The sequence below is a fragment of the Haemaphysalis longicornis genome, unplaced genomic scaffold, assembly GCF_048455015.1.
Source record: "Haemaphysalis longicornis isolate Haplotype H1 unplaced genomic scaffold, Haemaphysalis longicornis Haplotype H1 scaffold_11, whole genome shotgun sequence".
NCBI lineage: Eukaryota > Metazoa > Arthropoda > Arachnida > Ixodida > Ixodidae > Haemaphysalis > Haemaphysalis longicornis.
The window spans coordinates 57472454-57484123 of record NW_027526214.1 but is presented as its reverse complement, the minus strand read 5'-3'; the positions used below and the strand labels follow the sequence as shown (position 1 = coordinate 57484123).

Sequence of the window (11670 nt, the reverse complement as noted above, 5' to 3'; positions counted from 1 at the left end):
CACCCACCATAAACAACAAACTCTGTTGTTGGGAACCGCATTTGTGCAGAACCATATGCAGTTCATTCGCTAAAATACATAAACATGTTCGTGTGCATCTTTCTGACGGCTTTACATTCCCAGAAATTGCGAAAATCAAAGACTGTCACTTGTCACGGTACAATGAAAAGCAAACGATTGATGCAACGATTGATTCAAGAACGGGTGGACCACGGAACAACCCGAACGCGTTTTGCCTGTTTCCAAGTCCCGCTTTCTAAATAAACTGGCTCGTGTTCAAAATCCCTCCACTCAATGCGCATGTTAGCAACTGCCCCCTCTCGTTTCCCCTCGACCTCCTCCGTCTCCTCAGCGAAAACGAGGGTTGGGTCGGCTTTTGTTGCCGCCAAGACGAACAAAGGGGCAGTGGCTGCTGTGGAACGCAGAGCGTACAATGCGCACGCGGAGACGTACAATGAGTTGCTCCCCTGCTATACACCATTTTCCATAAGCAGCCGAGAAAGGACGAAAATACTCTCAAACCAGTTCTCTCGGCGGCCGACCAGCGTTGCCTGAGCGCGCTGGGCTGCTAACATCGCTCGGCGTGGTGTGCTCCACTGCGTAGTTCAGGGGTGTTTCGCACCGCGTGCTTAGTTTTTGCGGAACTTTCAACTGTTTTAGCCAATGCTGCGATGCCGTTCAAGGCGCAAACGTCTCCTGTTCAGCACTGCGCGGTGGTGGGTTATTGAACAACCAGAGAAAGCGAGAAACAGTCGCTGACAGCCCGCATGTGCACGACACTGCCTGGAGAAAATGCAGTGCGGTTGAGGCGTGTATTTGCGGCATCGCTTCCCAACGCACACAGAGTTGAGATATCGGTGGAGTCCGTTGATAAATCGCAACAACTTTGTACCAACGACCAACTACAGTGTTTGTTGGGTGCACTTGGACGGCAAGCAGAAGGATCAAAATCCATTTATCACACGCAAAGCTGCGACAGGGAACGGAACCCCCTGAAATGTTAGAAGCAACTTTATCCTTTACAATACAGCATTGATTGGTTGGTTGATTTATTGATTGATTGATTGATTCATTCATTCATTCATTCATTCATTCATTATGGTGTTTAACGCTCCGACGCTTCATGGGTTATGAGGCGCGCAGTAGTGGAGGGCTGCGGGTTAATTTTGACCACTTGGGATCTTTCACTAGCGCAGATACAATACAACACTACAATAACTTCTGGTTCCTTGTAGTCAATTTAAAATACCATATATTGTTTGGCCATTACAGCCGATTGGCATTAAACCATCCCCTTTTCATCTAATCGAACCTATAAAATCACGGCGTTTTGTTTACTTTTTTTCCGGCCAACGCATTACACTGTCAAACGATTTGAAAGGATAACTTTCTCCGTCGCACACTGGTGGTCGATAGCAGGATAAGCAAGCAGCCAAATGTGGAAACGCAGCTCGAGGTACGCGTGAACGCTGCATTTGGAAAATAGCTCAACCTGTTCACAACGCGGTGAAAGGAAAAGCTTTTAATCCTTTTGCGTTGCTACGGAATCTAAAGTATTACAATTACAAAACAGTTACTGCTGGTCGCGTAAAGAATTTGTGGTGAAAGCAACGGCTTCACAAAGGTGGGCTCCGAGCGACAGGCCACATGCGCTGCGCAGAGTTAGGTCAATCATGATCACGATCATGATCAACCAATATTAACCCGCCCGAACGTCAAATCCTTTTGCTCAACCTTCGAATAGTAATTTGACTGGTTGTGCGGTCGCGTTATTTTTCCGCCCGGGTAATTTCGTTTCGTCAGTAACCGTCATAAGTCTAGTTAAGAAAGATTATATTGCATTGCAATGCCAACAGCGTAGCAATCGCCTCGTCGAAAGTCCATGGCGAGCACGGGTCACCATGACCTACATATGCTATGCGCGCTCCGCATTCGACGTCCGCGCTTCCGTAAACATGACTAATCGGTGAACATAACAAGCACGGTGGCATTGAAAACACGTATTTACTCCCCGATATCGATTTCTATGTCAGTCGGTGCCATACCGGTACGTTTTTATCGCGGAACTGCGGAGCACCACCGGCACCACCACCACACTGCTACTGCTGCTGGTCTCAACAGCCGGGGTCGGAATTTCCCGCTCTGGCAGCAAATCAGGACCTAAAATCCGTCCGCAGATGATGAAAACAAAACAGAACACACACACACAAGCACTTCAACCGCTAACTTAACGCCAAACCACTACGGTACACTCGGTAATGCACGGATTCCGAGCAGACGCACGCAAAGAACGGCGCACTTAACAGCCCAGCGCGGAGGTTTCGGCGGTCGCTTCATAGACGGCGCTAAAATAAAAAGCTCGTATCAAAAAATTGCAAAATGTTTCTGCGGCGCAAAGCAGACATACCAAGACTACCCTGCGGGTTTTATTACCCATTTTGCTCTGATCGCATTCCGGGTGAACAGTACTTCCTTTGGGTTCGTAGCGCAGGCGTTGACTTTAAACTCGGCCACCGGTTTTAGCGCGTGCTAACGCGGTCCACTTTGGGAGAGATGTGAAAGCCTGCGGACGAAATGATCCGGGCCTACCAGTCTTGGAGAACTGTCAGCGGCAAATTCGGAAATAAATTCTTATTATTAATATTATTATTATTATTATTAGGTGCAGGAAAAACTGCCTAATTTTAAACCCCACTAAAACAAAGGTTGTCACCTACAGCCGGAAAACCCACCGTCTGCTGTTTTCCTACAGTATTGAGGGAGCTCCTCTGCAAAGGGTTGATGAGATTAGGGACCTAGGAGTGCTTTTCGACAGTACCCTCTCTTTTTCTCCTCATATTAGGCTCATCACCCGGCGAGCACTCCGAAGCCTTGGAAATGTGTGTCGGATTACAAAGGAATTCTCTTCTCCAGATCCATTTCTAAAGCTATACAATGCAATATGTATACCACAGTTAGAATATGCTTCTGTTGCCTGGAACGGCATCTCCAAATCTAGTAGTGAATTAATAGAACGTGTGCAGAAGAAGTTTTTATCCATATTTAAGCACCGTCATCACAATCACAGTTTTCATCCTGATTCTGACTTACCCATAGTCCCTTCCATCCCTTCCTTGAACTGCAGACGTATGCGTGCAGACCTTACATTTCTTCACAAAATTGTTCATGGTGACCTTTCTTGCGCAGACCTGCTTAACTGTTTAGAGTTTAGTGTACCACAAAAGCCCACCAGGTCGCATCGCCTGTTCTTGACCGCTGCGCGCAACTCCAATCATTCTCCTGTGCGCAGAATACAGAATTGTTACAACCGCTTCTTTGAACGCCTTGACATCTTTCAGAAATCCTTTACAATTTACCGGACAGCGCTGTTGAATACAGTATGTTAAACACCTATGTTATGTCTGTCGCTCTTTTTTTTCTGGAATTTTGTTTCTCTGCGGTTGTGTCTATCCAACTGATAGTGGCCTATTTTTGAAACTGTTTACTCTCATTTGTTCGTACTGTATTATCATTTCTCTCTACACCCCGTTGTTTTTGTTGTATTACTGTAAAACTTTGTTGCTCTGCCTGTCGTGTGGCCTTTACGACAGGCAGAGCAACATAGGCATCTTCTTTTTTTATTTTTTACCTGTACCCAGGCTCCGCCTGTGCTTTATTTGTCATTTTCACTACTTCAATTTGTGTGTCTTGTCGCTTGTTTGTTTCTTGCTATATGTTTCTTGTATTTTCTTTTCATGTAACTACCCGTGCGCCAGCACTCAGGCCTCTGGCTGTTCCTGGGCACGTAAATAAACATGATTGATTGATTGATGATTATTATTATTATTTTAATAAAAATTGTAGGGCTACCTAAAAAGAAACAAAAGTTTTACCAAATGTCGTCCCTGGCTTTTGCTTCTTTCATTTCAGATATCCCACATGCTGTAATAATTAAAGCCGTAGTATTTTTCCCGGGAAAGAGTAACGAAACGTGAAGAGAACCTCAGAGAGAGCAGGTTGCGCCCACTAAAGTGTTTTTATCCATGTTAAAATCAAAATATTTGCCCATTTAGGCGTTCCATAAAATCGTGCCGTTCTGTCGCTGTGCTGTTTTGACGCTGTGCTGTTTTGTCAACGTGCTGTTCCGTCGCGTGCGCTTTTGACGCCGTGCTGTTATGTCGGTGCTCTTCTGTCGCGTGCCCTTTCGTCGTGTGCTGTTTTGACAGCGCCCCAATAGCGAGACTACATTTCGGCGCCTCTTTGACTAGCGAAGACGCTTCCATTGCGTTCGCTAGAAGGTCCCACACTGCTTCAGTTGTAGCAGCACTTTCTTTAAATCTCACTCAGTGGTGGCTCTGGTCAGAAGGAACCGTGCACTCTGGGATGCACAAACGACAAATAAAAGAAAAAGGAACAACACTTCGGGCCAGTAGTAAAGACATCACTGGAGCCGGCGGCGAAGACATCCAGATAATTCTATGCTACCTGGAATGGCGGAGACGCTGCTCTTGTGTTCGCGGGAAGGTAGCGCATTGGGTAAAGTGCACGTAGGATTGCTTTAAATCTGATTCGACGGCGGCTCTAGTGCGAAATATTGGTGCGCTCTTGGACGCATAACCGTGAGATTGCGTTTGACTCAGTACAAACCACAGTCGTGATTAAATAAACAAAACTCCAGGGAATGCGAGAAAGTTACATAATTATCCTAGACGACTTATATAAGGGGTGCATGGGTAGGAAAACCCTTAACAAGCAAAGCGATACATTTTTTTTCCGAAAAGAAGATCGGCAAAGAGACGTCGTTTTTTGCCAGAAATCTTCACAGCATGTCCCGAGGGGCTATTGACAACGTTTGACTTGAAAAGAAGGGATTTAGGATAAACTGACATTACTTGACCCATTTAAGGTTCGCCAAATACATAGTGGGCCTCCTCAATTTTCCAGTAGTAGACGGTCTGCGGGCAGTCCGTGCACTGGCCGTGGACCGGAAGTCTTACAGAATAAAATGAGAATGCTTGAGGAACTATAATCCCGAAGCATGGCCGTGGGGCTAAAAATAAATATAAGCAAACTCAATGTAGGCCGAAATAGGCACGCCAACAATGTCTTCTTCAGCTCAGGAAACGAAATGGTAGAAGAAATGCACAAATTTCTTTTCCTTGTCCAGGTGCAATAGCACTGACCCTAACCTAGGGAGAGAAATTCGGCACAGAATAGGTATGTGCTGGCAAGCAATCAATGAGCACCCCCAAACCATGAAATGTAAGCTAAATGTATCACACTCAAAAGAAAAGTAAACATCAAGTGACGACATATGAAGCCGAAACGTGGCGCCTTAATAAAAAACTGGAAATAAAACCTAAATCTGCTCAACGGCTTATATAACGGATGATAATCAAAGTAACCTTGGCAAAAAGAATAGAGCTTCATTGCTCAAAGAACAAACTCGAGTGAATATGTTGTATTCGTTCGTTATGTACGGCCAGCAAAACCAGCTCCGCGCGCAGCTTTTCTGTTTGGCCCTGTGCGCCTTGATTCTCCCTTTCTCCCCCTCCCTTTACCCTCTCTTGATGGCAACGCATATAATCACCCGTCTGGCAATAAACGCCGTCGTTGACTGCCCGACCATCGTCCATGCTGCTGCGCTGCGCGCGCCTGTGTTACTAGAGTTGCGACGAGCCCTGAAACCGCCCATGCTGCCCTGAAAGTTGAAGCCCACGGCCTGCCGCAACAAGTACCCACGACCATGACCCGCCTCCAGCTGCCGGTCTTCGACGACACAAGAGATAAGTGGAAAGCGTACGATAAGTGGAAAGCGCAAGAGATAAGTGGAAAGCGTGGCAGCACTCAGCACGCAGACTGTGCAAGTGCTAGCTGGGCTAATTGCACCGCGGATGCACCTCGGATGTCCTCACGACGAAGCGATCGCACCCTTAAATGACTACTGCTTTCCAAAGCGTCACGAGATAGCAGAAAGCTACAAGTTTTTCACCCGGTGCCAACAAGAAGGAGAGTTGGTGGACGCATTCCTAGTCGAAATACGGCGCATAGCAGACAATTGCAACTTCGGATGTGGCATAGACCGGATGTTGAAGGACCGGATTGTTTGCGGCGTACGCTCAACTTACTTGCGCAAGCAGTTACTGGCAAAGAAATTTATTTATTTTTTTATTCCAAATACCTACAGCGCCCATTGGGCATTTTTGTAGGGGGTTAATTATTAATCACAAAAAACAACAAGTAATCATAGAAATGCAAGCTATGTAATGGGAATACAGGTTTGTCTCTGTAATCAGAACGCAGCAGAACATAGCAACATAACCTAATTCAGAACAAAGCAAGAATATACGGTCAAAAGCAGTAGATCAAATGTTAGCATTCAGGAAAAACTTTCAAGAGCAGTCAAAACATTTGGTGAGTGCACAATTTCATTCGGGAGCACATTCCAATCGTTAATTGTATTGGGAAAGAAGGAATACTTAAATACACTGATGCAGCACTGGAACGGTTTAATTTTTTCTAAATTGTCTCTTCGTGCGGACACGTAATTCGGCGTTTTTAGGTAAGTTTTTTTGTTATTTTTAGTTGACCCTATCCAAATGTTATGGAGAAGCTTTAATCTACAAATTTTTCTACGCGAGCATAATGTTTGCCACCCTAAGTTATCTCGGATGACAGAGCTTCTTACATTGAAGTTTAATGTAAGAAGCTCTGTCCCTCGAGGAGGCTGAAACAATGGCCATTGCAGCCGAGGCAACCGACAGCGATGCGAAACATATGAGCGCAGAACCGCCAACTGTGCAAAAAATGCAAGCCCATCATCGCTCATCCTCGCGAGGTAATCGTACACGAGGCGCGTCGCATGACTGCGGCCGATGTGGAAGCACGAAGCACGACGATAACGCCGGCCGCTGGGCTAACGCACGCTGCTATCGCTGTGGGCGACGCGGTCATTTGGCAAAGAAATGCTGCAGTGGTTCAACTGATGCAAGGGTTGAAAGGCGGGCAGCGAGTGTAAAGGCACTGACAGTTGAAAGCGCGTCTAGCAACGACGACATGGATAGCGCACACGTGTGGACGTGGATTTCGGGAAGACAAAATGCTTTGGAACCACCCATACGCCGCATGTTTCGATGGGGCCACGTAGAACTGGCCATGGAGTGGATTCTGCTTCCCCGGTGTGCGTCGTATCGCGCCAAGTGTACGACCGACCCCACGCACAGTGGCCGTGCCTACAACCACCACGAATCAAGCTCTCGTGTTACGCGGGACAGCTTCCGGTGTTGGGTGAACTCGAACTTCCCGTGAGGTATAAAAATGTATCTGTTTCTTGTCCCCTGATCGTTTTTTACTGTGCAGGACCCAGCCTATGTGGCCGCGATCTCATCGCTTTTCTTGACAAGACGGGCGTTCCGATGGAGACCTGACTGCTCCGGATCTTACAAGTGCCGAGTCAAGCGACAATATGCTGAACCGACTGCTCGGCGAGTTCGAGGATGTTTTAAATGCAGAGCATTTCTTTACCTTATGATATCACCCGTTGTAGTTGTCCATCATAGTCCGCACCCCTCCCCCTACACTATATATAAAAAAATAATACTTACCGGCGCCTGGTTTCGATCCCACGACCCTGCGGGCGGAACGCAAGGTACATGGTGCTCTACCCACTGCGCGACAAAGCCGACACAGAATGGAGGGCTACGAACGCGGCTTATATACTTGACGCATTAAAACTACGTCAAGAAGCTCCTGATACAGCAGCAGCAAGAACAAGAACAACTTCAACAATGACGTCTCCCATGGACTCCCTCGAATGGGGGGACTAACTCAACCAGTAGCATCTAGACGTCGACGACGCAACAACAACAGCCAGAGAAGAAAAGAGAGAGAAGAGAAGAGAAGAATAATAATCATACCCACCTGCTAATAAATGAAGTCACGTGACCACGTAATTACGTCTCCTCATTTATATACAATACAACAACGAACAGCAACAAGTGAAACAACATAACGTAACGCAAACTACATAACGTCGTGCGCCCCCGGAAATGCTCTGCATTTGATCGTGCCCCTCGCGACGGGGATGTTTTGTTTTGGATTACAGACCTTGGACTTACTAAAGGTCCACCAGCCAGCCTGAAACTCAAGGAGCCGGAGACACCAAAATTCTGTAAGCCCAGATCTCTTCCTTGCGCCCTCCGTGATAAAGTTTCTCGTGAAATTGATCGGCTGTTGTCACTTGGTTTTCTATCACCTGTGCAACATGCAGAATGGGCTACGCCTATCGTGGTCGTTTTGAAAAAGGACAGAAGCATGAGGATATGCGGTGATTTTAAGGTCGCCCTCAACCCGGCATGTGAGGTGGAGCACTACCCTGTTTCGGTGATAGAGGACATACTCGCAAGCTTAAGCGGAGGCGAATATTTCAGCATCTTGGATTTAAAAGATGCATACAATCAAGTGCCCCTTGACGAAGCGCCCCGCTTGCTGCGGGTCATTAACACACACCGCGGGCTTTTCCGGTATAACAGACTTCCATTTGGAATAGCTTCCGCACCGGGTATTTTTCAAAGACAGATTGATGCAGTACTCGGCGGGCTGCCGGGTGTCCAAGCTCACCTTGACGACGTGCTAGTGTCAGGAGGCAAGGGTGATAACGGAGAGCAGCTCAAGAGAGTGTTGGAGCGGTTCCGAGAGCACGGCGTTAAACTTAAGATTGACAAATGCAAGTTTCGGCCGCCTTCCTTCACTTACCTTGGCCATCGTATAGATCGGCAAGGCCTCCACCCTATTGAAAAGAACGTAGACGCCTTCATGCAATCCCCGCACCCAGGTAACGTTAGCGAATTGCACTAGTTCCTTAGCATGCTCACGTTCTATGCCCGTTTCCTGCCCAATATGTCTACTGTGCTCAGCCCCTTGTATCATCTCACAGAAAAAGGAGCCCGTTGGGAATGGCGGGAACCGCAGCAGACAGCGTTCGAAAAAGCGAAAGAAATTTTGAAGAATGCGCAACTTCTCGTTCTTTTTGATCTCAACAAGGAACTGAAGGCAGAATTTGACGCTTCCCCGTACGGCGTGGGTGCTGTTCTGTTTCACTCGGAGGGAAATGAGCACAGACCAATTAGGTTTCGTTCAAGAACGTTAGCAAAAGCGGAGCAAAACTACTCTCAGCTGGAGCGAGAAGCATTGGCACTGATTTTTGGCTTTTCTCGTTTCTGTGACTACCTCCTAGGTCGGCAATTCACCCTGGTAACCGACCATCAGCCACTGCTGGGACTGCTCAAGCCTAACCGACCAACGTCGCCGATGGCCGCCGCGCGCATTTAACGATGGGCACTGTTCCTGGGAGGCTACCAGTACAAGCTACAGCACGTTCCGGAGAAACAACTACTGACAGCAGATGCCCTCAGCAGACTACCAGCCCCGACGGCAGTGGAACCGGTAGCTAAGGGGGAGCCTCCGGAGTACGTACTGTCGTTGGAAGCCCTTGACGAAATTATAGTGACGACGCGCGAGTTGCAGGACCTCACTGCCGAGGACACGTTGTTAGCCCGTGTCGCGGAATACATCTTGCATGGCTGGCCTCGAACCACAAGTGGAATGGCGCGTGATTTGAAGGCGTTTTTTGATCGCGAAATGGAGCTGTCGATGGCTCACCGGCTAATCAATTGGGGCAACAGAGTCGTCATACCACGGAAAGCGCAGGAAAGGATGTTGCAACTCCTACATGAAACACACCAGGCTCCTCGTCAATGAAAACGGTGGCACGGTCACTGTTCTGGTGGCCGGGCATGGACAGGGAGAGTCAGAATTGTCGGCGCAGTGTGTGCTGGATAGAAAACCTGCCCATGCCTGCTGGAGCACCACTGGTGAGTTGGCCGAAAACTGCCAAGAGGTGCTCTGGATCCACATCGATTTTGCGGGCCCGTTAGCCGGCAAGATTATACTTGTGGTGGTAGATGCTCACACAAAGTGGATTGACGCAGTGCCCATAATGCATGCGTACACAGTGGGTACCATTCGCTGCTTAACAAGTATGTTTTGTCGGTTCGGTGTGCCACGTACTATCGTGTCCGATAATTGCACCCAATTCACAAGTCAGGAGTTCGCCATGTTTGTAGAAAGAAACAATATTGTGCACTTGCGTCCAGCGCCTTTCACGCCTCAGTGAAACGGAGCAGCGGAAAGAGCCGGGCGAACCATTAATGATGCTTGCGGAAAATGCAAGATTGCCCACTGGAAGATAACCTCATGCGCCTGATATTCCATTACAGGAGGACCCTGCAAAAAGAAGGAAAGTCACCCTCGTAAATGCTTCTCGGCTACCAGCTTTGTTCCCGTCTTGACACATGCCTACCGCCAAGGGATGGGAACTTGTCGCCGGGCACTCACGACTGGACCATCTCACCAGGCAGCAGCGTCCACGTGTGCAACTACGGTGTCGGCAAGCGATGGAAGTCTGGACGTGTAAAATCTGCTTCGGGGGCGAGAATAATAGCAGTGAACACGCCAACGGGGCTAGTGCGGCATCATATCGACCAAGTCCGCCGCCGTCGCGAATCGACGTCGGAGTCTACATCTACGGGGGCGACTGAAGGCGCGGAGGGTAAAGGTGAACCTGACAGCGTGACTACTCCTTTTCCGTCTACTGCGTGGGAACGCACGCCAAAGCGGAAGGAGCAAAAAGAGCGAAGCCCAGAGCTACCGGAACCGGATGGTCGGAGTGTGTTTCCTACACCAGCTGCTACAGAACCTCCAGTCGTCACGGCCGAACACCCTCCTTAGGCGGTCCCACATCAGCCCACTCTGAGGCGATTGACAAAAGTTAGGAAACCGGTACAACGGTTCCATTTTTAAGAGGAAAGAAATGTAGTATTCCTTCGTTTTGGTCTGCCACAAAAACGAACAAAACGAAAGAAACGAAAGGGTAAAACGACAGAAAAGTCTCTGGCCGGTCAAGTAGTGAGACGAACCGACGAACGAAGAACGGTGAGAATACCAGATTGCTTAACAAGACATTGGTATAAATATAAAGGAGGGCAAGTAACACGATGTAGGGACGACATAAGAAAATTCCGTGGCCCACACGCGACTGGAGAGTAATAGGACGAGAGCTGTTGGAGATCAATATGAGAGGCCTTCACCCTGCCGTTGGACTGAGCAGGCTGCTAACGATGATGATTATTGTGATATTCCCACCCCCGAAAATTTCCGCATGCAGGTGAGCCCGCAGGTGCGTTCAATAATATTCGCAATCCTTTTCTTTTCATCCTTCATTTAAAACTAAGTCTTTTCACGCCTTCGGTACTTTGGTGATACATCCTCAGGCAATTTATGGAAACCTTGTGGCTATGTTAGGCGCTCCAAGCTGCGACAAAACATCCAGGAATTTTCCAGAATGCTATAATTGGTTTGTCTCCTTCAATGAAAGGCGCGATCCTTTCTTCCTGAACATATTTTCGTTTCCGCAAATGTTGCCTGTTGGGTGACTCAATGGCTTCTTTTTCGAACCCTAGAAGTTTTTGCTTGATATGTGGCATCAACAAATGTACATTGAATCATCCCTGCGCCTGGCTTGGTTCGTAAGTCCCAATATTGCAAACTGGGATCCAAATTTCTTTTTCTGGCCACATACAGGTAAGGGTCAAGGGCCTGTTGACCTCATTGCATAATGCATGTGACAAGGAA

At 47.9% G+C, this 11670-nt stretch overlaps 1 pseudogene; it reads left to right on the top strand.

Annotated features, from left to right (window-relative positions):
* Positions 1-6837: 6837 nt before the first annotated feature.
* LOC144160650 (uncharacterized) lies at positions 6838-10577 on the top strand (annotated as a pseudogene).
* Positions 10578-11670: the final 1093 nt, after the last annotated feature.